The sequence below is a fragment of the Muntiacus reevesi genome, chromosome 1 (assembly GCF_963930625.1).
Source record: "Muntiacus reevesi chromosome 1, mMunRee1.1, whole genome shotgun sequence".
NCBI classification, from domain to species: domain Eukaryota; kingdom Metazoa; phylum Chordata; class Mammalia; order Artiodactyla; family Cervidae; genus Muntiacus; species Muntiacus reevesi.
The window spans coordinates 178,229,161-178,252,834 of record NC_089249.1 but is presented as its reverse complement, the minus strand read 5'-3'; the positions used below and the strand labels follow the sequence as shown (position 1 = coordinate 178,252,834).

Below are 23,674 nucleotides of genomic sequence, written 5' to 3'. Positions count from 1 at the left end.
GTGATCGGCCCTCGCCTCCATTGGCTGCCGCGGGTCACGTGGGCCTGCGGCTCCTGCGCGGACCATAGAGTTGGGCGCCCGTCCCTGGGGACGTGGCCTTCCTGAGCCCAGGGCTGGGGCCCGCTCGTGACGGGAGGGCGGGCGGGTGGGCGGCCCCTGTCTTGCGCTAGGTGAGGCCTGGGGGCTCCTCCGAGCCAACTGCGGCTGCGCGGCTCGGGGCGGGAGGGCGACGTGCCCGGCGGGGGCCGGCCGGGTCTGGCCGGTTTGCCCCGGCTCCCGCGACCTGCAGGCCCGGGAGCTGGCCGGGAGGCTGGGCGCGAATGCCTCGACTGTCAGTAAACACAACTCTGGAGTTTCCGCGGGGCGCCCTCGCGGCGCGGGGAGCCCGAAGGTGTTGTGCCCGAAGGGCGTCCTGACTAGACGTCTTTGGAAAGTGAAGCGCTCAGGGCCGGGCGTCCCCTCCCGGCCCACTGGGGACGGGGAGGGCAGTCCCTGCGTGGCGTCCTGGCGCCACGTAAAACCGGTGGAAGGCCGGCCTCTGTGTCATTAAGCACGGTCCGAAGGAATGTAGGTGAATCTTAGCGGAATCCTCAGGAACAGGGTGGTTTACCCTTGAGGTACTCGGTTCGTGTCTTCGGCTGCTTTCAGGATCGCCGGCACCTACGGCGGTGCCCGCAGCAGGACACGACGGGACGGGCGCTTCCTTGGCAGGTGGCTCTCTGAGGCCCTGTTACGACGGGGTGCGTCACAGTTAGGATTTTGTCTGAGGCAGCTGCTAGTACTCTTCTACAGAACAAGCTCCATGTGGGTTTCTGGGAGCAACCTGGGCTAATGAGACGTTGGACGAAGTCTAGTGCTTAGGGTGGTGTTTGATGACTCTGAGCACGAAGCACCCCAACGCTCAGCTCAAGAAGTACGGTTTAATATATTAGAGTCCTAAAGTAGTTCAGAAGCTATTTGGTTCAGAATGGCTTCCGTTGTTTGAACTCCCAGTTCTCCGGATCTGAGACATTAACCACCCGCTTATCACCAGAATTTTAGGTTTGGAGAAAACTGAGTATACCCCTTCAAGTCTTGAAGGACATTTGAAAGCCATTGGAAACACTGAAGATGAAACTTCCTGTAACTGCTGTTAGTTCCGTCTGTGTCATGCCCTTTCAGGGCTTACCTCCTCTCTAATCAGACTGAGGTCACCTGAGTGAAGGAAAGCTCTCCTAAGATGTCACTGGCCCACATTCCTGGGCACTCGAGACCCCGCTGGCTCCTTGTCACAGTGTGCCCTCCAAGGGGCCAGGTTGACCTCTCAGCATTCTGATGGGAGAATTTCTTCTTGAACCATCAAGTATTTTGTTTCTCCTTGGGTTTTATTGTTTGGGATTTCTGGTGGTCTGACTTTCACCTCATGACTTGACTTCAAGGGTAGAAAATATTTTTTAAAAACTTACTGGAAATGGCAGTGTGCCATACTCTTAAGATTTCTAAGGATGCGTAGGTAAGGAGGACATAGACTTTTTTTTTTTTCTTTTTCTCGGGCAGTTTGTGGTCTAATAGGGGAGATTGCCTTGTAAAGGAGTAGGTTACAGTGTTCTAAGTGCAGCAATGGAAGTATGTACAAGGTATGGAGTAGGAAAGGTGTTTCCCTGCTGGCTCAGACAGTAAAGAATCTGCCTGCAATGCAGGAGAGCTGGGTTCTATCCCTGGGTCAGGAAGATCCCCTGGAGGAGAGCATGGCAACCCACTCCAGTATTCTTGCCTGGAGAATTCCATGGGCAGAGGAGCCTGGTGGGCTACAGTCTATAGGGTCATAAAGAGTTGGATACAACTGAGCAACAAGCACTTTCACTTTCGTGAAAGTAGGAAAAGGGGGCAGGGATTGCCTGTTGGAAAATCTTCACAAAGAAGAACATTGTGCTGAAACTGGGGTTTAGAAGATGAATAGGAGTTTTTCCAGGTGGACTGTGCTAGAAGGGACTAGCTTATGCAAAAGGGGACAAGCAGCTGGTATTGGAGGTGGCATACTCTCAAGAGGTTGAGAATTTGGTATACTGCTTGTTTTAAGCTCTCTGACTTGGTGTCACAGGGTTGGTGAACACTCTGACTTGGACAGGATTAGAACTGATTACACTGTCCCCCAAAATGACTTGGTGATGTTTAGTCACAACTGGATCTCACAGATTCACTGTTAATGACTGAGAACCCTTTATAAAGTGCCACATGGTACTTACATATTTATATATTTGGTGTGACCCATTCAGCACACATTCATCTCACAGGGCTGATGATCAGAGGAGGGCACTTTCTTTTCCTATGAAGAAATAACCCAGCTCCTGGAAGAAACAACACACTGCTCAACTCTCAGTTGCTGACTTTTGGTGGCAAAAAGTCCAAGATACATGTTGTAAAACTTTTTGATCAAGTATAGAAAGAACCTTAATGTATTTTTTCTCTTGAATTATAAAAGTGCCACAACATTGAATATTTGAAGACCAAGAAAAGAACTAAACTTTTTTCATGTGTATGCCGTTTAAAAACTCGATTATAAAAAAAAAAAATTCAATTATATAAGTTGTTTTGAGCTGAAGTAAGATTTTCATCTCTTTTTACCTTTTTGTATTTTAATATCAGAGATATTTTAGGGATGATATTTCTAGTCAGCTGCTGTTTACCAGGCGAGTGCACGTTCCTTGATACCGTTTGATGAGCCAGGCTTGTCTAGGCACACTGTTGTGTTAGTCATCTTGTTGATGCTTGCTGTTAGTTTGATGGTAGTGCATTGGCCATTCATGCTCTCCCCTAATACTGTTTATTGGCACCCATGGTTTTTAAAGTTAAACATTAATTTTACTTCAAACCAGGATTATATCTTCATGCACCTCTTAAAAGGTCAAATAAACCTGGAAAGACATGAATGAAAGAAAAACTATCTGTTTCCTTCCTCTGATCACATGTCCTCCACTGCAGAACACCTGTCCTTATCTTTTTAACTTATTTTTATTTGGAGGCTAATTGCTTTATTTACAGTGTTGTTGGTTTCTGTCATACAACAGCAGCAATGTGAACCAGTCATAGGTCAGTATCCGTAAGTAGGCCTGACCGCTTGAGCCTCCCTCATGCCCTCGTCCACCCCTCTGGGTTGTCACAGAGCACAGGGTTGAGCTCCGTGTTACACAGCAGCTTCCCACTAGCTGTTTTTCTTGTTCAGTCGCTCAGTCGTGTCCAACTCTTTGCGACCCCATGGACTGCAGCACACCAGGCTTCCCTGTCCTTCACCATCTCCCAGAGCTTCCTCAAACTCATGTCCATGGAGTCGGTGATGCCATCCAGCCATCTCATCCTCTGTCATCCCCCTCTCCTCCTACCTTCAGTCTTTCCTGGCATCAGGGTCTTTTCTAATGAGTCAGCTCTTCACATCAGGTGGCCAAAGTATTGGAACTCCAGCTTCAGCATCAGTCCTTTCAATGAATAGTCAGGTTTCTTTTCTTTAGGATTGACTTGTTTGATCTCCTTGCAGTCCAAGGGACCCTCAAGAGTCTTCTCAAACACCACAGTTCAAAAGCATCAATTCTTTAGCTTTATGATCCAACTCTCACATCCATACATGACTACTGGAAAAACCATAGCTTTGACTATACGGACCTTTGTTGGCAAATAAATGTTGTCATACTACCTATTTAACATATAGTATATATTTCAATGGTCCTCTCTGTTTGTCCTACCCACCTCCCCACCCCCAATGTGCCCACAAGTCTGTTCTCTACCTCTGTGTGTCTATTCCTGCCCTGCAAATAGGCTCATTAGAACCATTTTCCTAGATTCTATATATATGTGTATGTAAATATAAAATATTTGTTTTTCTCTTTCTGACTTGATTTTACTGTGTATAACAGGCTCTAGGTTCATCTACCTCATTTCAACTGGCTCATATTCCAGGACACCCATTTTTTATGCCACCTCTCCCATCCGTGCCTGACTTGCTTACTTACTTCTCTTCCCTCTCTGTCCCACACATCGTCTCTTCACTTAACAGGAGATGCAGCATTTCTTGTTTTCATTCAACCCTCTGCCTTTTCTGCGCAGACAAATGCCCAAAGTAGGTGCACTTTTAATTTGCTTGTTGGGTATTTAGTATTCATGACTACTGGTATACTATTAGCAGCTGTGCCAAATGGTATGATGAGACTTCTGGAGTTTTTGTTTTCCCTAAAGTTCATATGAGTGGTTTTGGTTGTTTTCTTAGTTTTCTATGTATTTGCTGCTAAAATTAAACCCTCAGTTCACCAGTTGTCTAAATCTCCTTCAAGAGACTCCGGCTTTCATCTGATCAGGCTCTGTTGGCCCAGGCCTCCTGCCTGCTGGAACCTCACTGCAGGCCTCACTGCCTTTGGTTTCTTGGAACCCCTGTCTTTCTCATTCTTGATTTTTTTTCTCCCCCTTCTCATTTTGATGGAGCACTTCCTCAAGGAATTGCCTGGTGAATAAAATTTTGAGAGCCTGGATATCTGGAGTGTGTTGTTCGGCCCTTGTACTCAAGTGAGAGGTTGGACATCGGTTGCCCCCATTTTCCATTTCTCAGTGTTATTCTTGAAGTGTTAGAAGTTCTGATTCTTGAGCCTTTATATCTGACTGTGTTTTCTTTGAAGCTTGCAGGATTTTGTGTGAAATGCAAAATACACAGTGCATTCATGTCTCTTGCAGTCTGTTTTCATCTAATGTCTTGCCGGCCCTTTGGGCTCCTTTATTTTGGAAACTTCTGAGTTTCAGTGCTGGGTGTTTTTCTTGATTGGTTTGATTTCTTTCCGTTCTCTCACTTCTTTCTAGAATTTCAACTATTGGACTTTCTGGATTGGCAGTCTGATTTCCTTTGACTTCCCATTTCTTTCTGGAAACATTCTTATAGCCCTTGTATTGAGTTTTTCTCACTTTATTTCTTAGCACTTTCTTTTAATCTTTTTGTTCCTATCTTATAACCTCCTGTTTTTGTTTCATGGATGTAATATCTTCTCTGTTCTCTCTGAGGACATTAGAGAGTTTTCCCTGAAGTCACCGCTTGCTTCTGGTTGCTTTTTGTGTTGGGGTTTTGGCTTTCAGGGGGTCAGAGCCTTTTCTGGGCTCTCCAGTGAAGTTTGCTTGTCTGCTTACATGTCAGAGGGACCCTGGCCTCGTGGCTGGTTGGGGCCTGCCTACTGTGACACTCACTGTGGAGGCACCTGGCTGGGCTGTTCCGTACAGCACCCTGTTGGCTTCTTCGGGTCTCTCTGGATTCTCCAGAAAAACACCTCCCAGACTCTTGCCTGGCTTCCTGTCTTTAAGGGGCCTCCAGTGAGAGGAGAAGGCCAGGACCTCAGCAATGGCTGTGTAGGAACTTCCTTCCCCTGCCTGCAGAGTGACTTTCCAACACTGCTGTTTCTGGCGTCCCCAGGGCAGGGATTCAGGTTCCCTTTTCCAGAGGGGGAAAAAACCACTGCCTTCAGCCAAGAGGCCTGAGAGGCAAAACAAAAAATGGTCTTTTTTGATAGTGTTTCCTTACTACTTTTGTTTGGGCATCCTTTAGCAATGTTATTTTAGCTTACAACTTGGAGTTTTGTTTATATTCCTTATTCTTCTGTTTGCTCCATTGTTTGTAGCCCAGCTGTGCATTTTACCTTGTCTTAAATGTGTACTCAAGCACCCTGGTAGGAACGTGGATGGAGGCTGTGAATAGGTCAGTCTTCACAGTCAAGAAGTTCACATGGCAATGTGCAGAGCAAGATTTTAGTTGCTTATGATTGAAGATGACATTAAAATCATATTTCCCCTACAGATGGGGAAAATAAACATGAACATTTTAGTTGATGAGAGTGAGGGGTACAGGTACACCCAGATGTCGTGGAGTGTTTCAGTAGCTCGGTTCAGTTCAGTCGCTCAGTCGTGTCCGACTCTGCGACACCATGGACTGCAGCACACCAGGCCTTCCTGTCCATCACCAACTACCGGAGTTTACCCAAACTCATGTCCATTGAGTCGGTGATGCCATCCAGCCATCTCATCCTCTGTCATCCCCTTCTCCTCCCGCCTTCAATTTTTCCCAGCATCAGGGTCTTTTCCAGTGAGTCAGTTCTTCATATCAGGTGGCCAAAGTATTGGAGTTTCAGCTTCAGCATCAGTCCTTCCAATGAATATTCAGGACTGATCTCCTTTAGGATGGACTGGTTGGCTCTCCTTGCAGTCCAGGGGACTCTCAAGAGTGTTCTGCAACACCACAGTTCAAAAGCATCAATTCTTTGGCGCTCAGCTTTCTTTATGTTCCAACTCTCACATCCATACATGACCACTGGGAAAACCATAGCCTTGACTGTACGAACCTCTGTCAGCAAAGTAATGTCTCTGCTTTTTAATGTGATGTCTGGGTTTTTCAGTCGAGGAGAGAGGAGCCTGGGGGTTGAAGCCCCTGGCAACAGTGATTGAGTTTTTAAAAAAAAGATTAAAAAAATAAATAAATGAAAAAAATTAGACGGAAGCGTGGCTGAGTTAAGGCCACACCGTGTGCACTGCTGGAGTCCTGCTGTCACAGCCACCGAGGAGGCCCTGGTAACATAAAATCCCCCCAGCTTACTCTGCCAGGCCGGGTTAAGCGCTCTGCGTGTGAGGTCCTGTAATCCTCACAGTGACACCAGAGGGCGGGTAGTAGTGTCTGCTCCCTTTGCAGTTCAGGGATGAGCACACCGCAAGGATTCAGGGTCTGCCCTGGTCCTCAGTCTCAGAAGTTTGCACACTTAAACATTCAGCCTAGACACCTTAGCTCGTGTTTCCTCTCAGTATCTCCAGAGGTGATAGAGCGTTCAGGACTGGGGCCCGCCAGGCCTCTGCAACAAGGTAGGCATTCTGCCTCAAAGTAGACACTGGAAAATTGTTCTGTGCCTTTTAGAATTTTGATTATCATCGAGTCCATCTTCAGGCACTTATTTTTCACAAAGTGCATACCTGTCAGCAGGTTTCCTGGGAGGAAGTGAACAAATCAGGGCCCCCAGGCCTGCATACACTGAGCGCACAGGGGCCGGCGCCTGCAGTGACACGCGGCCCCTGTCGGCTTGGCTCTCTTTCCACGCTGCTGGACTCGTCTTCCACCTTCTGTTGCTGTGCCCAGCTCACCGCCCGTGGCTGCCCCCCCCCCCCACCCCCCGACATCACCTTAAGACTCCGCAGGCTGTGGGGTCGCCCCCTCTTGGCTTTCCCCAGCTTCATCTGGGCTGCAGGAGGAGCCGCTGGTAGGCTTGTTCTAGTTGTGGACCCTGGGCGGTAGCTGGCGCCCTGTGTTCAGAGGGGTGACCTAAGGGGGGACAGTGTGGCTTCTGCACCGTGTCCTTGACTCATTTTGCTGAGTTGCAGGGGCTGCTGCAGGCCGTGGCAGCTTTCGAGGCGCGCGGGCCCCACCACCCCTGGAGGTGCTGGTGTGGGCTCTGCCTGCACAGAAGGGTCCGGAGCGGCCTCCTCCGGGCAGGTGTGGGCCTGGGCCAGTGCGCACGGCCTCATGTGGCGGGTCAGCTCGCACCCGGGCCACTGGACCCCGGGAAGCCGAGTGTCCTGCGGCCCGATGTTTCTGCTCTCCCACCCTTATCTGCTCCGTTGCTTTCTTTCCGCAATCTGGCAGCTGATTGGGGCGGGGCTGAGCGTGGGGACCAAGCTCCCGAGGTGGGGCAGTAGCCTTCGCTGAGATGGGCAGGGAGGGCCCTGTGTGCTGATTGGGGTGGGGCTGAGCGTGGGGACGGAGCTCCCGAGGTGGGGCAGTAGCCTTCGCCGAGATGGGCAGGGAGGGCCCTGTGTCTCAGCGGCGGCCGCTCTCTCGGTGGGCAGGGTGCACTGTCTGCTTGCCTCAGGTCAGCACCCCCACTCATAGCTTCTGGACAGGATGGACTGGCCCAGGCTACCTCTGGTTTCTTTGTGGAGGGAGGAAACAACTTTGGTCAGGGGCTGTCTGCATGCAGTGTTGGCTCTGATGCTTAAACCGGCGTGCCCTCCAGGGAAGTTCCGTGGCACAGACACAGAGGTGGGCCCCTCCCGCCCCCCAGGTATCATGTGGCCTGGGCGACTGGGGTTAGAGAAGGGGGCTGGGAGGGAGGGCTCTGCCCTGGCCCCCTGCATCTGTCCTGCAGACCCTGGGCATGTGCTCCGGGGGGAGAGCAGGCCGCTCGCAGGTGCCTGGGGAGCGCCGCCTGCCTGGCAACCTCCCTGCCCCTCGGGAGGCCCCCCAGACCCCTGGAGAGCCCTCCTGATGGGGTTGCCACAGCAGACAGCCTGGGGGAGATGGCCCAGCGCAGCACTTGCTGCCCTCAGAAGGGCCCGGCCTCTCAGCGCCAGGAGAGACCAGAGGGGCAGAGACAGCCGTGCAAGTGTAGAGTTAGAAACCAGTTTGGAAAAGGTGGCGTGCGTTTGGCATTTTCTGCTGTTTTTGAGACTCTGGTTGAGGTGAGTGACTTCAGAGAAGCGGTTCTGCCCCTCAGGGCTCACTTCTTAGCAGACAGGGTGTGGGTTCTGATGCCTTTAGAACGTAGAGCCGAGAGCACTCGTCCTTCCTTTAACTCTCTCTAAAATTAAGGAAGAATAAAGGAGGATAAGGAGGATGAGGTGTTCTCTGTTCTTTCTGCTTTTCTGATGTGTTCTTCTGACAGTTACAGCCATGCTTCTCTTGGTGGTGTCCTGTTGCTTGTGAATAGGAGGCCATGGACTGTCTGTTGGGGCTGTAAACTCGCTCTTAACCACTGTGAGGTGGTGCCCTGACCCTTGGACGTAGGGTGTTAGGTGATGACAGTTTGGGGTGGACTCCCAGGTTTGCTGGCCACTGTGAACAAAATCAAAGATAATGCATTATCGTACTTGGTTTTATTTTGTATGTGTTACTGGCTTCCCTGATGGCTCAGTGGTAAAGAATCTGCCTGCCAGTACAGGAGATGCAGGTTTGATCCATGGTCTGAGAAGATCCCCTGGAGAAGGAAATGGCAACCCACTCTGGTATTCTTGCCGGGAGAGCCCCTTGGACAGAGGAGCCTGGATGGCTACTGTCCATGTGGTTGCGAAGAGTCAGATACGACTTAGTGACTCAACAACAACTATTCATTTCACTGTTACATGGTAGCTTTCTCATTTCATTAATACTTGGCTCATTTATAAATATCTTTCAGATAGAATTACTGAATTATATTGGCAGTTTTGACTTTTTCTCCTGAGTATAAGATTAGTTAGGTGCTCCTGGCTTGAATCAGTGTGTGTGAGATCACCTTGAAGAACAAATTTTTTCCTTTAGAAACAAGGCTTCTATTTTGACACGTTTGCTTTTGCTTGGAGCTGACTCTCCCGCCCCTGAGACCAAAGTTCTGTGTTGTCTTTGTCACCGCAGCAGTGAGCTCAGCAGAGCTGCCAGGCTGCCTGTGACCCAGGCCCCTGGGCCGCTCCAGTCAGCCTGGCGGTTTCTGCAGCATCCAGACCAGGTCCAGCTGCAGGCAGAGTGACCTCAGACTTGCTGCTGTTGGGGGCTGTCCCGTAGTTTCACAGGTGCTGGAGATGAGGATCGCGTACCCTTGAGATTGGTGCGTGTGGTTCTTTCTGAAAGATGGGGCAGAGGCGATGGGATGGTGCTGCTGGGAGAGGCAGCCTTCCGTGATCTTTGGAAACACCCTCGGCTCCCCCCGGCCCGGGAGGCGCGCTCGCTCCTGGAGCGGTGAGGTGTGGCGGCCTCTTGTCCTCCGTCACTGGGGCTTCAGGTGTGCCTGCCTGCCAGCGCTGCCGTGGGCTGGAGCACCCGAGCGTGAGCTACAGTCCTGACTTCCTCTGGATGGCTCCACACTGTGTGCGTCGTGTTGGGACTAAACCTTTGAGGGAGACGTAGCGTGGGAGGGCTTCCCGCCCAGACTCACGTGGGTAGTTACTGGGTTCCTGTTATCTGTTAGTCTGTGGCTTCATTGAAGGTGTGTGGTTTTTGTTTCACCCTATTAAGAACTTGTTTATATGCATTAGGAGGCTTATAACGGGGCTCTTTTAATTCCACAATGTCCCTTTTCTTGTCTCCTGGTCTCCTCACCCCAGTCCTGCAGTGGTGGTGCCGTGTCTCCTCTTTTAGCCGTTGCTGATAGGGTGGGCGGCCTCCCTGCCCAGCCTGAATGTCTCTGCTCTCTCCCTGGGCGACGTTCCCTTCACGCGGCGTGGCTGGTTCCATGCTGCTGGCTCAGTTTTGCTTCTTGGTCAGAGAGCAGACTGTGATTGGTGGCTGGCTCCAAGGGTGCATCCTTTCTGGACGTGGTGTCTGAGAAGCTCTGAGAGCGCCTCTGGACCCCGTCAGGCCTCCTGCCTCCTCTGAGGGCGCCCACTGGCAGTCACTGTGGGGACCCTGGCGTTGTTTGAGGTGTGCTGCTTAGCACGTGGAGGTGTACTGTCAGCAGCTTCCTTGTCTGATGGTTTAAAAGTCCACTTTCAGGAACTCTGAAAAAAATAGCATGTAACAAGCTCTGGTATTGTCACAGTATATCACATTAAGCTGGAGACTTTGTTATGCTGCATAAAATGTGGGTGAAAAGTGCATTGATCTAAATAAGGTGAGCTCAGCTGTTGTTCAGTGACTGTCGTGTCCGATTCTTGGCCACCCCACGGACTGCAACACGCCAGGCTCCTCTGTCCACTGTCTCCCGGAGCTTGTTCAAATTCATGTCCATTAGGGAATGGTGCACCCTAACCACCTCATCCTCTGTTGCCCCCTTCTCCTCCTGCCCTCAGTCTTTCCCAGCATCAGGGTCTTTTCCAGTGAGTTGTCTGCATCGCCTGGCCAAGGTATTGGGGCTTCAGCTTCACCGTCAGCCTTCCTGATGAACATTCAGGACTGATCTCATTTAGGATGGACTGGTTGGATCTCCTTGCAGTCCAAGGGACTCTCAAGAGTCTTCTCCAGCACCACAGTTTAAAAGCATTAATTCTTCGGCACTCAGCCCTCTTTATGTTTCAGCCCTCACATCTGTATGTGACTACTGGAAAAACCATAGGACCTTTGTTGGTGAAGTGAACACATAGTTAAATGTATATAATTAAAATTGGGTTTTGACTTTGAGTTGAATGGTGTTATTTGCCACCCCTCTCCTACATCAGTGTGTTTGTTTCCAATTAAGGTGTTTATTTTTTCTAATAACAAAAGTAGTACTATTCTCCATTTAAATATTTAAGAAAAAAAATTTTAACTCATACTTTCAGGGCAGTTTCAGTTATGGTGCAAAACAAATTTTTCTGAACCACCTGCAGGTAACTTGGGGACGTGAAACCCTGGCCGTTTCAGTGTGTTTCATGCAAACAGGACACTTAGTACAACCACTGACATGAATCCTTAGCGACCTTCAGACCGGTTCACATTTGCTCCATCTTGCCTTGGCTTTCCTGACCTTCACACATAATGGTCTCAAGCAGTCATTTTGCACAGTGTCTGTCAGAGTGGGCTTGTCGGTTTTCTTTTGGTTAGATTCAGGTTTTGCGTCTTCGGCTGGAACGGCACAGAAGGCGTGCTGGGCCTTCTCTTGGCCTTGCGTCCAACGGCACAGTTTCCGTTTGTCCGCTTCCCGGGGACGGGTCACTGGGTGAAGGTGGTGTCTGCCCGGCTTCTCTGCTGTGAAGTCTTTGTGGTTAACAAGTGTGTGTGGGGGGGGGTGCTTTTGAAACTAGGTATCTCTTCCTATCAGGTCCTCTCAGTTTACAGGTTTATTTCTATCAGTCTAGGCTAAGAGTTTCCCATTTTATTCAGCTGGTTGTTATTTTTTATTGTTATTTATTTTGGTGTTCGTGTGGTCCTGTCTTTGGCCACTGGAAGCCTCTTAAAGGCGGTCCCGTGTCCTGACTCGGTGAGTCCCCACCGCTTGCGTGTAGCTCTTGCTCTTTGGTGCAGCTCTGCATGCCCTTACGTGGAGCTCTGTCCCAGCTTTAAGAACAGCCTTCTCTGCACTGCCGTTTTGCCCTCCTGAGGCTGGTGCCTGAGCCGCTGCTTCACTGGTGGTGACACCTGCTGTATGGTGTTGGCGTGTCACTGTGCAGTCCGTGACCACTTTCCCACGGTGCACACGTGTTTTTCCCGTTCTCTGCATGTCACGGTGCTCCTGTGAGCCTTCTTACTCCTGTGTTCTGTGCTGCTGCTTCTGGTGAGCAGCTTCTTTGGATGTTACCACTGAATTTGATTGTGTGTGTCTGTTGTTTGTTATATGTTTTTAAATTGCTTGTAATTTTACACATCCTCAGTGATCTAGGAGCCTGTTTTCCTTACCGTTTCAGAACCAGTTGCATCGCTTTTGTTCATCTTTGTTGACCTCATAGCATAAGGACTAAATGAGGATGAACACATGAATTCATGTGTTTATGTAGTGTGTGTTAGTTTTCTGTGAGGTATATGTTCAGATGTTTTCCAGCCAGAGAAGAACCCTGTGTACCCTGACTTCTGCATTAGATCGCCTTCACTGTGTGAAACCCTGAAGCTCTCATAAACTCTAGTGAGTCCGTATTTTCCTTTGTGGCCTCTGTAGTCTGGATCATCAGTAGGCTTTCCTCCCCAGTCTTCCTGTTCCTCAGGCTTAATTCTTTACCTTCAGGTTTCTAATCCAGCTGAAATTTGCTTTGGCATCTATTGTGAGGTGGGGATCAGTCTTTATATGTTTTTCAAAATGGCTTGCAAATGGACCCAGTTCTGTTGATTGTCTAGTCCATCCTTCCTTGCTGACTTGAAGTGGCATTTGTTTCAGATGCTAAACTCACAGATACACCTGAGTTTGTTTCATTTATCCATTTTCCTCTTCCTTAGCCAAAACCCCAAGTACTAATGACTCTTGCTTTATGGTGTGCTTTGCTAATTTTAGGTTGAATCCCCCACTTAAAAACCTGCTGGGACCTGTGTTACATTTCCTATGGCTGCCAAAGTAAGTTACGACAAATGTAATAGCTTAAAACAACAGAAATTTATTCTCTCAGTTCTGCAGCTGGAATCTGAAACCTGACAGCCTGCTGTCCCTCTGGGGCTCCTGCCTCCAGCTTCTCGTGGCTACTGCTGTGTGCTTGGCTTGTGTGTCCCGGCTCTGCCTCCATCCGCGTGTCAGCCTTGACCTCTGTGTTGTCTCTTCCTCTCTTTCAGAAGGATACTTGTAATGGACCCACTCAGATAATTCAGGGTAGTCCTCAGTCACTTCTGGAAAGACTTTTTTTTCCAGGTAAAGTAACGTTTAAATTCCAAATAGCAGGACCTGGTGTCTTTGGGTGGCCATACTTTGCTGACCACAGATGTTATTTGGCATTTCTTTGGGGGTGTAGATGAACTTGGGGGGAAAAGAGACATCTCGGTGGTGAAGTCTCCTCGATGATGAAATTGCTCCATGACTCAGGCATCTAGTGTGTGTTTTGATTTGCTAACACTGAAAGTTCCTTCAGTTTTCCTAGCTCTTCATTATAACAGAGGGGTTTTCTAAACAGGTGGTCATCTGCAGATAGTGGCGTTTGTCTCTTAGCTTAATTATTTCATCTTAAGTTGCATGTTTGACAGTGTTTGGCCATAGTATTAATAGACATCTTTGCTGGTTTGTTACTTAATAGGATAATTTTGGCTTTTCAGTAAATGTGGTATGTTTTACTTCTGGGAAATGTTCTTCATGTGGCGATTTCCTTCCTGAAGTTATATTCCTTAGGAAGTAAGGAATAGATGCTGAGTTTCATCAGCCAGCTGGGCTTTTTTAAATGGCCATCTTTCAGTTCTGTATATATGTTTGTGCGCCTCCTCTGAGCTCTGCATGTGAGATTACATTACCTAATAATGAATCCTTACTGCATCCCTAGCACAGACCTGCTTATGGTGCCTTGTTCTCTGAATTTTAGAGTGGATTTATAGGGCTGGTGTTTTAAATTTTATGTTTGTAAACTGGTTTGTAGTTGGTAGTCTTTTCTCTGCAGCATCCTTTCATTGTTTGGGGGAGCCACCCTTTCTACCATGTGCAGGCCATGTGTTGGGGATGAAGTGGCTCAGTTTGTGGGAGCACGCTGGTTACCTGTAGCTAACAGACGTGCTCCATCCCCTTGGCCCCTGACGGGCTCAGAACCCAACCAATGCCAATGGGACACAAGAGTAATTCCTGGAGCTCTCATGGGGCAAAGAAGCTCTTCTTTGGGAGCTACCAGAAGATATAATTACTGCCACTTATAGCCCCGTTCTCATTTCAGCACTAGGCACCGAGTGTCCTGTCATTGTGAGCTTGTCTTGTGTGTGCACTTCTCTTGTTGGACGGACTTGAAAGAGTTAATTGCTTTTTTCAGGGAAATTGATTTTAGTTGTTTTTTTTTTTTCTGATTTTGGTTTTGATTTACCATATCAGCTGTATTTTGCTTGTTTTTGTTTTCTATTTCACCAACTCTTTATTTATTCCATGTACTTTCTTTGATATTTGTTTGCCATCTTAAATGCGTATTGGCTCGTTTATCTTCATTTATAAAATTTATAGAATTTTCAAGTGTGATTCACCCGCAGTAGCTTTGTGCACCCTGCTAAGTAGTGCTCTTTGACCTTTTCCTTTTCTGAACCCCTTGTTGTTAGAAAAAGCTTCAAACACACCCCAGATAACAGAGGATGTGGAAGCTTCATATACCTGTCACAACTTCAACAGTGGTCAGCGTTTTGCCATTGTTATTCATCTTCCCTGCTTGTTCCACACTTGTGAACTTTGAATATTTTAAGGCAAAGCCCACTTTTCATGTCAGTTATAAATACTTTAGCATGTATCTTCAACAGATGAGGGCTTTAAAGTAATTACACCTAACAAAATTAGCTACATTTTGTTACTATCATCCAGTATCTATTCTGTGTTCAGTTTTCTCCAAATGTCAGAAACTGCTTTTACAAGGTCTCCACATTCTGGACTGGGTCAGTTGTTTGTCGTGGTGGCGTGTCCTCTGACCCTCATTATTTCCTCTAAACTGGTAGCTAGATCTGGATGCTTAATTCACTGGGGAGGGGTGTTTCGAGTTTGGGGGTTTTGTTTGTTTTTGCAAAGACGGAGTAGGGAGGGTGTCAAGAACACAGCCTGGATTGTGCTGGGTAGCGCATGTGCATTCTGCCAGGAGGCGTGGTGTCTGGCTGTCTTTCTGTTCGCTGTGTTACAGTTGATCAGTGAATGCAGTGTCAGCAGGCTGATTCTGCCCCTCATGAAGTTTCTTTATCGCCCATCATCTAATGGCTCAACAGCCCTCTTGCTTGTTTCCCCTGTTTGGTTGGTGTATTATTTTCCTGTTGCTGATGTAACAAGTCACCAGGAACTTGGCTGAACTCAGCCTCCATGGGGTCAGATTGAGGTGTCAGCAGGGCTTCCTTCAGGGGGTTCTGGAGAGAATCCATTTCTTGATTTTCACAGCTTGCTGTACCCGCCTGCATGTGTGAGTGCCCCTTGTTACATAATCTTCCCATCTCAGTGCTCTTAAGGTAGTTCATGGTTTCCATTTACAGGTTCCAGGGCTGTGCACATTGGATGTCTTTAGGGCCATGATCTAGCCTACAGTTGACAGTTGCAAAATGAAGGTTTTTCTAGTTTTGTTTCTGCATTTATTTATTGGCATTTTTATATGAAGTTTTCTTTTACTAATTCTGATTACTTTGAAATACAGTTCCTATTGGAGAGAAAGGAGAAATTGTTTCTTTTCATTTATTCATATTTAGAGTATATTTGGATGAGCAACTTCTGAAGCAACAATGCATTTTTGTTGCTTCCCCCAGTATTATAGACTTGTGTGTGTGTGTATATACACACACACATATATAAAACATATGCACAGCTGTCTCTCCGCCCCTGGAGCGGTGTTTTCTTCATCTTATCTTTGTTGCTAGGCGCTCAGTGTTGTCCAGGGGTTTCCTCTGGTGTGGTGGGCCGTGCTGCTCTTTGCTGTGGCGCACGCACTTCCCCCTGCGGTGGCTTCTCGTTGTGGAGCACGGACTCTGGACCCACAGGCCTCAGTAGTTGCAGCACATGGGCTCGTCAGTTGCGGCTCGAGGACTCCAGAGTGTGGGATCAGTGGTTGTGGCACACAGGCTTAGGTGCTTTGCGCATGTGAGGTCTTGCCGGCTGTTGCTGCTGCTAAGTCACTTCAGTCGTGGCCGACTCTGTGCGATCCTATGGAAGCAGCCCTCCAGGCTCCTCTGGCCACAGGGTTTTCCAGGCAAGAATACTGGAGTGGGTTGCAATTTCCTTCTCCCGGATCTTGCCGGACCAGGGATCAAACCCGTGTCCCTTGCCTTATCCCCTGTACTACCAGGGAAATCCTGAAACAGTTCTTTTGATGTCCAGATTGTTCCTGCAAGTTGACTTCCGCATCCTTTGGAGGTGATCCCTTTGGTGTGTGATGCATCCTTGCTCTCTGCCGTAGCACACTGTCCCATCTTGGGGCTGGGATGCAGCCGTCTTCTCTCGGAGTGGGGGATGGTGTTTGAGGAGCACGGTCGGTGTGCTCAGGCACCGCATTGCCTCTCGTAGCAGACAGGCCTGGGAAGCAGTGATGAATTTAGGTGTTTCCAGTTCAGGTAACAATCTGCATGCTGGAAATTGGCTTTAAGGATGATGACCTTATCCAACAATATGAAATAGTTTTAGAACAACAGTAATTAATGTTTCTGGTTATATCCCCCTTGGAATATGCTGTCACATTACTGTGTTTTAAGGCTGTGTTTTCTCTGATGCTTATGCCGTGTGATTTAGGTTGCTTTCCAGTTTTTTTAGTAAAAATGTTAATGAAGTACGGCAAACATACAGAGAACTATGCAAATCTTTAGTGAAGATTCACTGGAGCCATGAACAGTATCTGAACCTCCCATATAACCAGCATCAAGATAAAGAAGCAGGACTTAATTGCTTTTAGAGTTTATTTTTCTCTGATTTATATGGTTCTAGAGGCAAAGGGTCCATACAGTCAAAGCTGTAGTTCTTCCAGTAGTCATGTTTGGATATGAGAGTTGAACCATAAAGAAGGCTGGGTGCTGAAGAATTGATGCTTTCAAATTGTGGTGTTGGAGAAGACTCTTGAGAGTCCCTTGGACTACAAGGGGATCAAACCAGTCAATCCTAAAGGAAATCAGTTCTGAATAGTCATTGGAAGGACTGGTGCAGAAGCTGAAGCTCCAATACTTTGACCACCTGGTGTGAAGAGCCGACTCACTGGAAAAGACCCTGATGCTGGGAAAGATTGAGAGCAAGACGAGAAGGGGATGACAGGGGATGAGATGGTTGGATGGCATCACCAATTCAGTGGACATGAATTTGAGCAAACTCTGGGAGGTAGTGAAAGACAGGGAACCCTGGTGTGCTGCAGTCCATGGGGTTACAAGGAGTCGGACATGACTTTGCTGCTGAACAACAGTAGAGGCAAAGAGAATCATGGTATTGGGTTGGCCAAAAAGTTAGCTCGTTTTTTCCTGTATGATGACTAGCAGCACTTAATTGTCTAACTTCGTTGGAAACAATTGTTAGGTTATACTGTGACAGCTGTCCTTTCAATGTGCATTTAAAAAACCAAAATTGGTGAATTTCTGTGTAGCCGTTTTAATATTGAAGATGAAAGAAAAGCAACATTTTTGCCATATTAGGCTTTATTATTTAAAGAAATGGTAAAAACACAACTGAAACTCAAAAAGAGATTTGTGCAGTGTATGGAGAAGGTGCTGTCACTAATGAAATGTATCAAAAGTGGTTTTCAAAATTTGGTGCTGGAGATTCTCTCTAGACGATGTTCCTTGGTCGGGTAAACCAGTTGAAGTTGACAGCAGTCAAATCAAGACATTAATTGAAAACAGTCAATGTTATACCACACTGGAGATAGCTGACATACTTGAAACATCCATATCAAGCATTGAAAATCATTTGCACCAGCTTGATGTTTTAGGTTCTATATAAGTTAAGTGAAGAAAAAAAACACCTTTTTCACCTTATTGCTGCAGGCAGGTCTCTACTTAAATGTAACAAAAATTCTCCATTTTAAAAACAAACTGAAGGGCAATGAAAAGTGGATACTGTACAATAATGTGGAATGGAGGAGATTGTGGGGCAAGTGAGATAAGTACCACCAACCACACCACAGGCCGATCCTCATCCAGTGACAGTGATGTGTATATGGTGAGATTGGAAGGGAAAGTCCTCTATTGTGAGCTCCTTCTGGAAAACCAAACTATTATTCCAATAAGTCCTGCTCCAGATTAAACCAACTGAAAGCAGCACTTGGTGAGAAGCGTCCAGCATAAATCTTCCCTCAGGATAACCAAGACCGTATGCTCCTTTGATGACCAGGCAAAAACTGTTTCAGCCTGGCTGGGAAGTTCTGATTCATCCACCTCTCCACCAAACATTGCACCTTCAAATTTCCATTTAGTTTGGGCTTGACAGAATTCTCCATCTCCTCCTGACAGATGAGAAAACATGGCCTTTGAAGGGTGTGATGCGCCTAGGGTCACCAAGCAGACAAGTGCCCACCAAGGCTACTCCTGGAGAGGAGAAAATCTGAAGACAAGGTTTTTCTGTTCCTTCCTTTGTAGAAAAGCATTCCATTTCTGTTTGGACAGAACTGGTTCTAATTCTTAAATATTCAAGTGTAGCTTTAGCTGGCTCTATATTCATAGCAGAGTTTCTTATAAACTTGAGCTAAGCTCATTCTAGCTCATGGAACTTTTGTATGTGAATTGTAGGAAGAAAAACACCTCCAAGTATATTGCCCTATGTCAGATGTGGGATTATTTTGTTTCCTGTAGTTTAATCGCAGGACTGGGGGGAGCCTGCCAGAGCCCTCCTGCAGCCGCACCTTCCTGCCCCTACTCCTCCAGACAGAGTCCCCAACGCCTGTGTGTGGAAAGGCTGCTCTGAAGCATGGCCTGCACCTGGAAGCAGGTGTTGGTTTTTCTAATGACACAATCAAAGGTGGAGCACAGAGGAGTCCTCTGATGCAGACGGTCGCCCAGTGAGGCGTGGGGAGGCGTCTTGGTCTCCCCGGGAAGGGCCTGCCCCTGTTACCAAGCGCGAGGCCCCGAGGGCGCGCCCCATGGCCCGAGGCGGAGGGAGTTTGTGCTCGCCTGGTTGTGCTGCTGGCAGGGCTCGGCCCTTGTGTCCTCCAGACACGGAGAGGCTGCGCTCTGGTGCCTCTCGATCCCCAAGGTTTCACGGGGTTAGGGGAGAGCCTCATCCTCTCTGCTCAGCAGCCTCTCACTCAGACATCACCGCGGACGAGGCTTGTTGCTCTTAACATGGTCTGAGACCACAGAAGAAAGGCCTGTGACCCTGGCTTCTGCTCTCCTGTTGTAGCTGAGCGGCTTCAGTGGAAGAGCCCTTCCACCTCCTCCAGGCGGGGGTCCCCGCTGGAGAGTGAGGCGCGCTGTGTGGTCTGGAGCTTCTCCCAGTGCGCACTCGCCTGCGTCTGTAGCCGGTGTCCGTCCATCATCTCTGTAAGAGGCGTATGGAGTGTGCGCTTTTCTGTGCGCTCCCCTCCCAGCGCCACAAACCTGCTGTCTCTTCACCTCCGTGAGGGCGCTCCTCCGTGGCCCGGCTCTTCCACCGCTCCGCGTCCGACCGTGCGCCCGGGTGTCCTAGAGGTGCTTCATGTGGACAGACGTGTCTCTGACACAGCTGGTCACGTAGCATCAGCACAGTGGAGAGCGGCCCCTCTGCTGCACGGATGCCGACCAGTCCTCTGACCCAGGGCGGCGGGTCCCTGAGCGCCTGCGGAGGGTCTCTCCACAGCCCTGCCTTAGGTGAGCCGGACTCCTGACGCGTCGTCTAGGACAGTCACGTCAGGGTGGGAAGCAGTGTTCAGGTGTTCAAGAAACATTTCTTTTTGCTTTTGTTTCCTTGTTTGGTGGTATTTTTACATGAGGTGATTAAATGAGAAGCAAGCCTGGCATGAGCGTGGTGGGGAGCGTGCGTGCAGTGTCGCAGGCATGGCTGGGATCAGGGGGTCGTGGAGGCAGTGGCTCAGGCATAGCTGCTGGGAGAATGGAGACTCAGACGTGTGTGGACATCAGTCAGGAGGCTACCGTTCTCCTCCTGCTAGGATCAACACAGACGGCCAGCCTTTCACTCCTGCGAGAATGCAAACAGTACTTGTATCTTTGGGTATATGTAGGAGCTCTAAGAAGAAGGGAAATTGCATTTAAATTACAATGTGTGATCAGACTGGTCCTCGGAGAGGCCACTCGGTCCTCCTTCCAGCCACACCAGTGTGCTCACACCATTGCTGGCCTCAAAGGTTTTTTTTGTTTGTTTTTTTGTCAATTTGAGAGGTGAAATATACAGTCTCATCCTACAAACTTTTTTTTTTTTAATTACAAATTGAATGTTTCCTTCATGTCTATGAAAGATCTTTGTATCTTTTGCCTTTTTTTAAAAAAATGACTCTATTAGAGTGATTGGAAGAAGTACTGTAAACCACTTAGTCACTTCTTTCTAAGATCTTTGAGACTCTACCCTCTGCCCCTCAGGTGCTTGTGGTAGAGGAGGTATTTTCATGACTAAGACAAATACTCATTTTTTATTTTACAAAGTTTATTAATAAGAAAAATATTTTGTCAGGTTATGTTTCTTTCTGCCTTGGTTTGGAAAACCAACAGTGTAGCACTGCTGTTCATAAGAGCTACATATATAATTTAAAATTTTCTAGTATCCACTTTAAAAATGTGAAATGAAGCAAGTGAAATTTAAGTTTGACAATGTATTGTTTAACCTAATGCAAAATATTATCATTTCCACGTGTAATCAACAGAAAGTCGTTAATGTTTTACATTGTTTATTGTACTGTCTCCAAAAAACTGTATTTTAGACTTTGCAAAAGTGTATATATGTACACATGGTTTTATGACAGTTATAAAATATTTATGTACATGTATATAGAAATACTGTATAAATGAAAATTATATAAAATCTGATTACAAAATTATACACACATGCATGTGCATAGCCCTCTTGGGATTTAAGTAGGGTTTGCACTGAATTTCTATGCAGAAAAATAGAAATTATTTTCCTAGTTATTCTACTTAACTAGAGAATTGCAGTCTGTATGTTTAATTTAGATTTACTATATAGATGAGCAGGTCATTTCTCCATTTATTTTGTTTTTTTCTGTATTTTGACAAAGGTTTTTACAGTATTCTCCATTTATTGGAGATTTATTCTTAACAGTCTGTTGGTGACATTTTGGAACATAATTGATTTTGTGTGCTGATCTTGTTTCCAGAAAACTTACTGAGTTCTTGGTTTAACTCTAACAGTGTGTTCATATAGACCCTCCTGGATCTTGTACTGGACAGCTGTACTGTCTGACACTGGCAGCCTTATGTCCAGTCATGCCTGCTGTCTTCCTACCTTTCTGCCCTGGTTAGATTCCCTCTGCAGGTTTGAATAGAAAAAGCTCAACAGCCTGTCTCCTCGTGTTCCCAGGATGAGTGCCTCTGATGAGGTACCCATCATTGAGTTAGGGAATGTGTCCTTGCATTCCTACTTCTTATCAGGAGTGGGCAAACTATCTCTTTATTCTTTATCCTCAAATAAACCACATTCTTTATTTGAATGGTTTGAGATGATCAAATCATTCCTGCTCCAGTGCTAATAATGTGGTGAATTATTTTAATCTATTTTCCTGATACTGTCACCACCTTGCATAATTGGATTAAACTTTACTTTATTATTATATATTAATACATTTGTTTTTACATCTTTGAATCGGTTTGCTAGGTTATTTTAGGCTTTTGTTTTTAAGTACCTAGATGAAATTCACACATTTTTTCATCTGGGAGGTATTGAAATTCCCTGGCTTTGTGAGTAAGTTGGGAAGACAATTTTTTGGAGCTTCCTTACAGAACTATCTGGGTCTGCCTTTTTGTTGTGACTTTTATGTTTGTGTCTTCAAATATTGGAGAGTGTTGGTTATTTAAACTTTCTTTTCCTAACAGATTCAGTTTGGGTAACTTATTTTCCTAAAAATTGCCCATTTCATGTAAGTTTTTGATATCCCAGAGTCTCTGTAGTTGGAGCTTTTGACCCCCCCCTTTGAATTCTTCAGTCACTTCAGTTCACTCAGTCACTCAGACGTGCCCGACTCTGTGGCCCCTGGACTGAAGCACGCCAGGCCTCCCTGTCCATCACCAACGCCCGGAGTTTACTAAAACTCATGTCCATCGAGTCGGTAATGGCATCCAGCCATCTCTTCCACTGTGGCCTCCTTCTCCCTCTGCCTTCGGCCTTTCTCGGAATCCGGATATTTTTCAGTGAGTTAGCTCTTCAAATCAGGTGGCCAAAGTATTGGAGTTTCAGCTTCAGCATCAGTCCTTCCAATGAATATTCAGGACTGATTTCCTTTAGGGTAGACTGGTTGAATCTCTTTGCAGTCCAAGGGACTCTCAAGAGTTTTCTCCAACACCACAGTTCAAAAGCATCAATTCTTTGGCACTCAGCTTAGTCCAAGTCTCACATCCATACATGACTACTGGAAAAACCATAGCTTTGACTAGATGGACCTTTGTTGGTAAAGTAATGTCTCTGCTTTTTAATATGCTGTGTAGGTTGGTCATAGCTTTTCTTCCAAGGAGCAAGCATCTTTTAATTTCATGGCTAAAGTCACCATCTGAAATGATTTTGGAGCCCCCCAAAATAAAGCCAATTTCCATTGTTTGCCCATCTATTTGCCATGAAGTGATGGGACCGGATGCCATGATCTTAGTTTTCTGAATGTTGAGTTTCAAGCCAATATTTTCACTCTCCTCTTTTCAGTTTCATCAAAAGGCTCTTTAGTTTTTATTTGCTAAAATAATCTAGCAAACTAAATTCTTTGAATTCTTATTATCACCTATTTTTGCCTATTCTGTTTTTTTTAATTGATCATTTTTTCTGGAGATCTAACTAGCTTTTTTAGATTTAGCTCAGTTTATTCTCTGTGCTGTGTGTCCATTGATTTCTTTATTCCTATTTCCTTTAGGTTTATTGTTTTTTTTAATTTCAGAAGAAGTTAACTAGCTAGTTTTTACATTTTCCTCTTCTCTAGTATGATGGCTAAGATACTATTCAGATCTTCTTTGATCCATGAGTTATTTAGGAGCAAGTTTTAAAACTTCTACACTTTCAAACATTTTAACTTCTAATTAATTGTGTTGTGGTCACAGAATATGTAATTTTTTGGCCATTTGTTGAAAAAAAATTTTTTTGGCCTTAGTTCCTGGTCGATTTTGTAAAAAGCTAAATGTATTCTTGGAAGAATGTGCTTTCTAGTCATTGGGCAAAGGATTATATAAGTCCAATAAAGTAGGTTTTAATTGCATTGTTTTAATTTTCTGTGCATTTTTAATCTCCATAATCTGTTAACCAAGAGTTGAGTCAGTCTTCCCCTGTAATCTTGGCTATATCAATTTATAATAACCTTCAGTTTTTACTTGATATACTTTGTAGCTACAATTGGATACATACATTATCAGAGTTGATTTTTTTATTCTTGACCTTCTTTGCTGTCACTAATGCCTTTTATCCTACAGTCTGTTTTATCTGAAAATGACCCAGATTGCCCAGCTTTAGTTTGGTTGGTAGTTGCCTGGAGTACTTCTTCCACGTCCATCTTTTCACTTTAAGCGTCTGTGTCCTTGTAGTTTGGGGTTCTTAAATAGCTTATATCTGGACTTTGTAACTGGGTAGTAGTA

At 46.5% G+C, this 23,674-nt stretch overlaps 1 protein-coding gene across 3 annotated transcripts in view; it reads left to right on the top strand.

Moving 5' to 3' along the window:
- Window positions 1–23,674, top strand: part of HDLBP (high density lipoprotein binding protein) — a 56,290-nt gene that overhangs the window by 966 nt on the left and 31,650 nt on the right. The window lies entirely within an intron of this gene.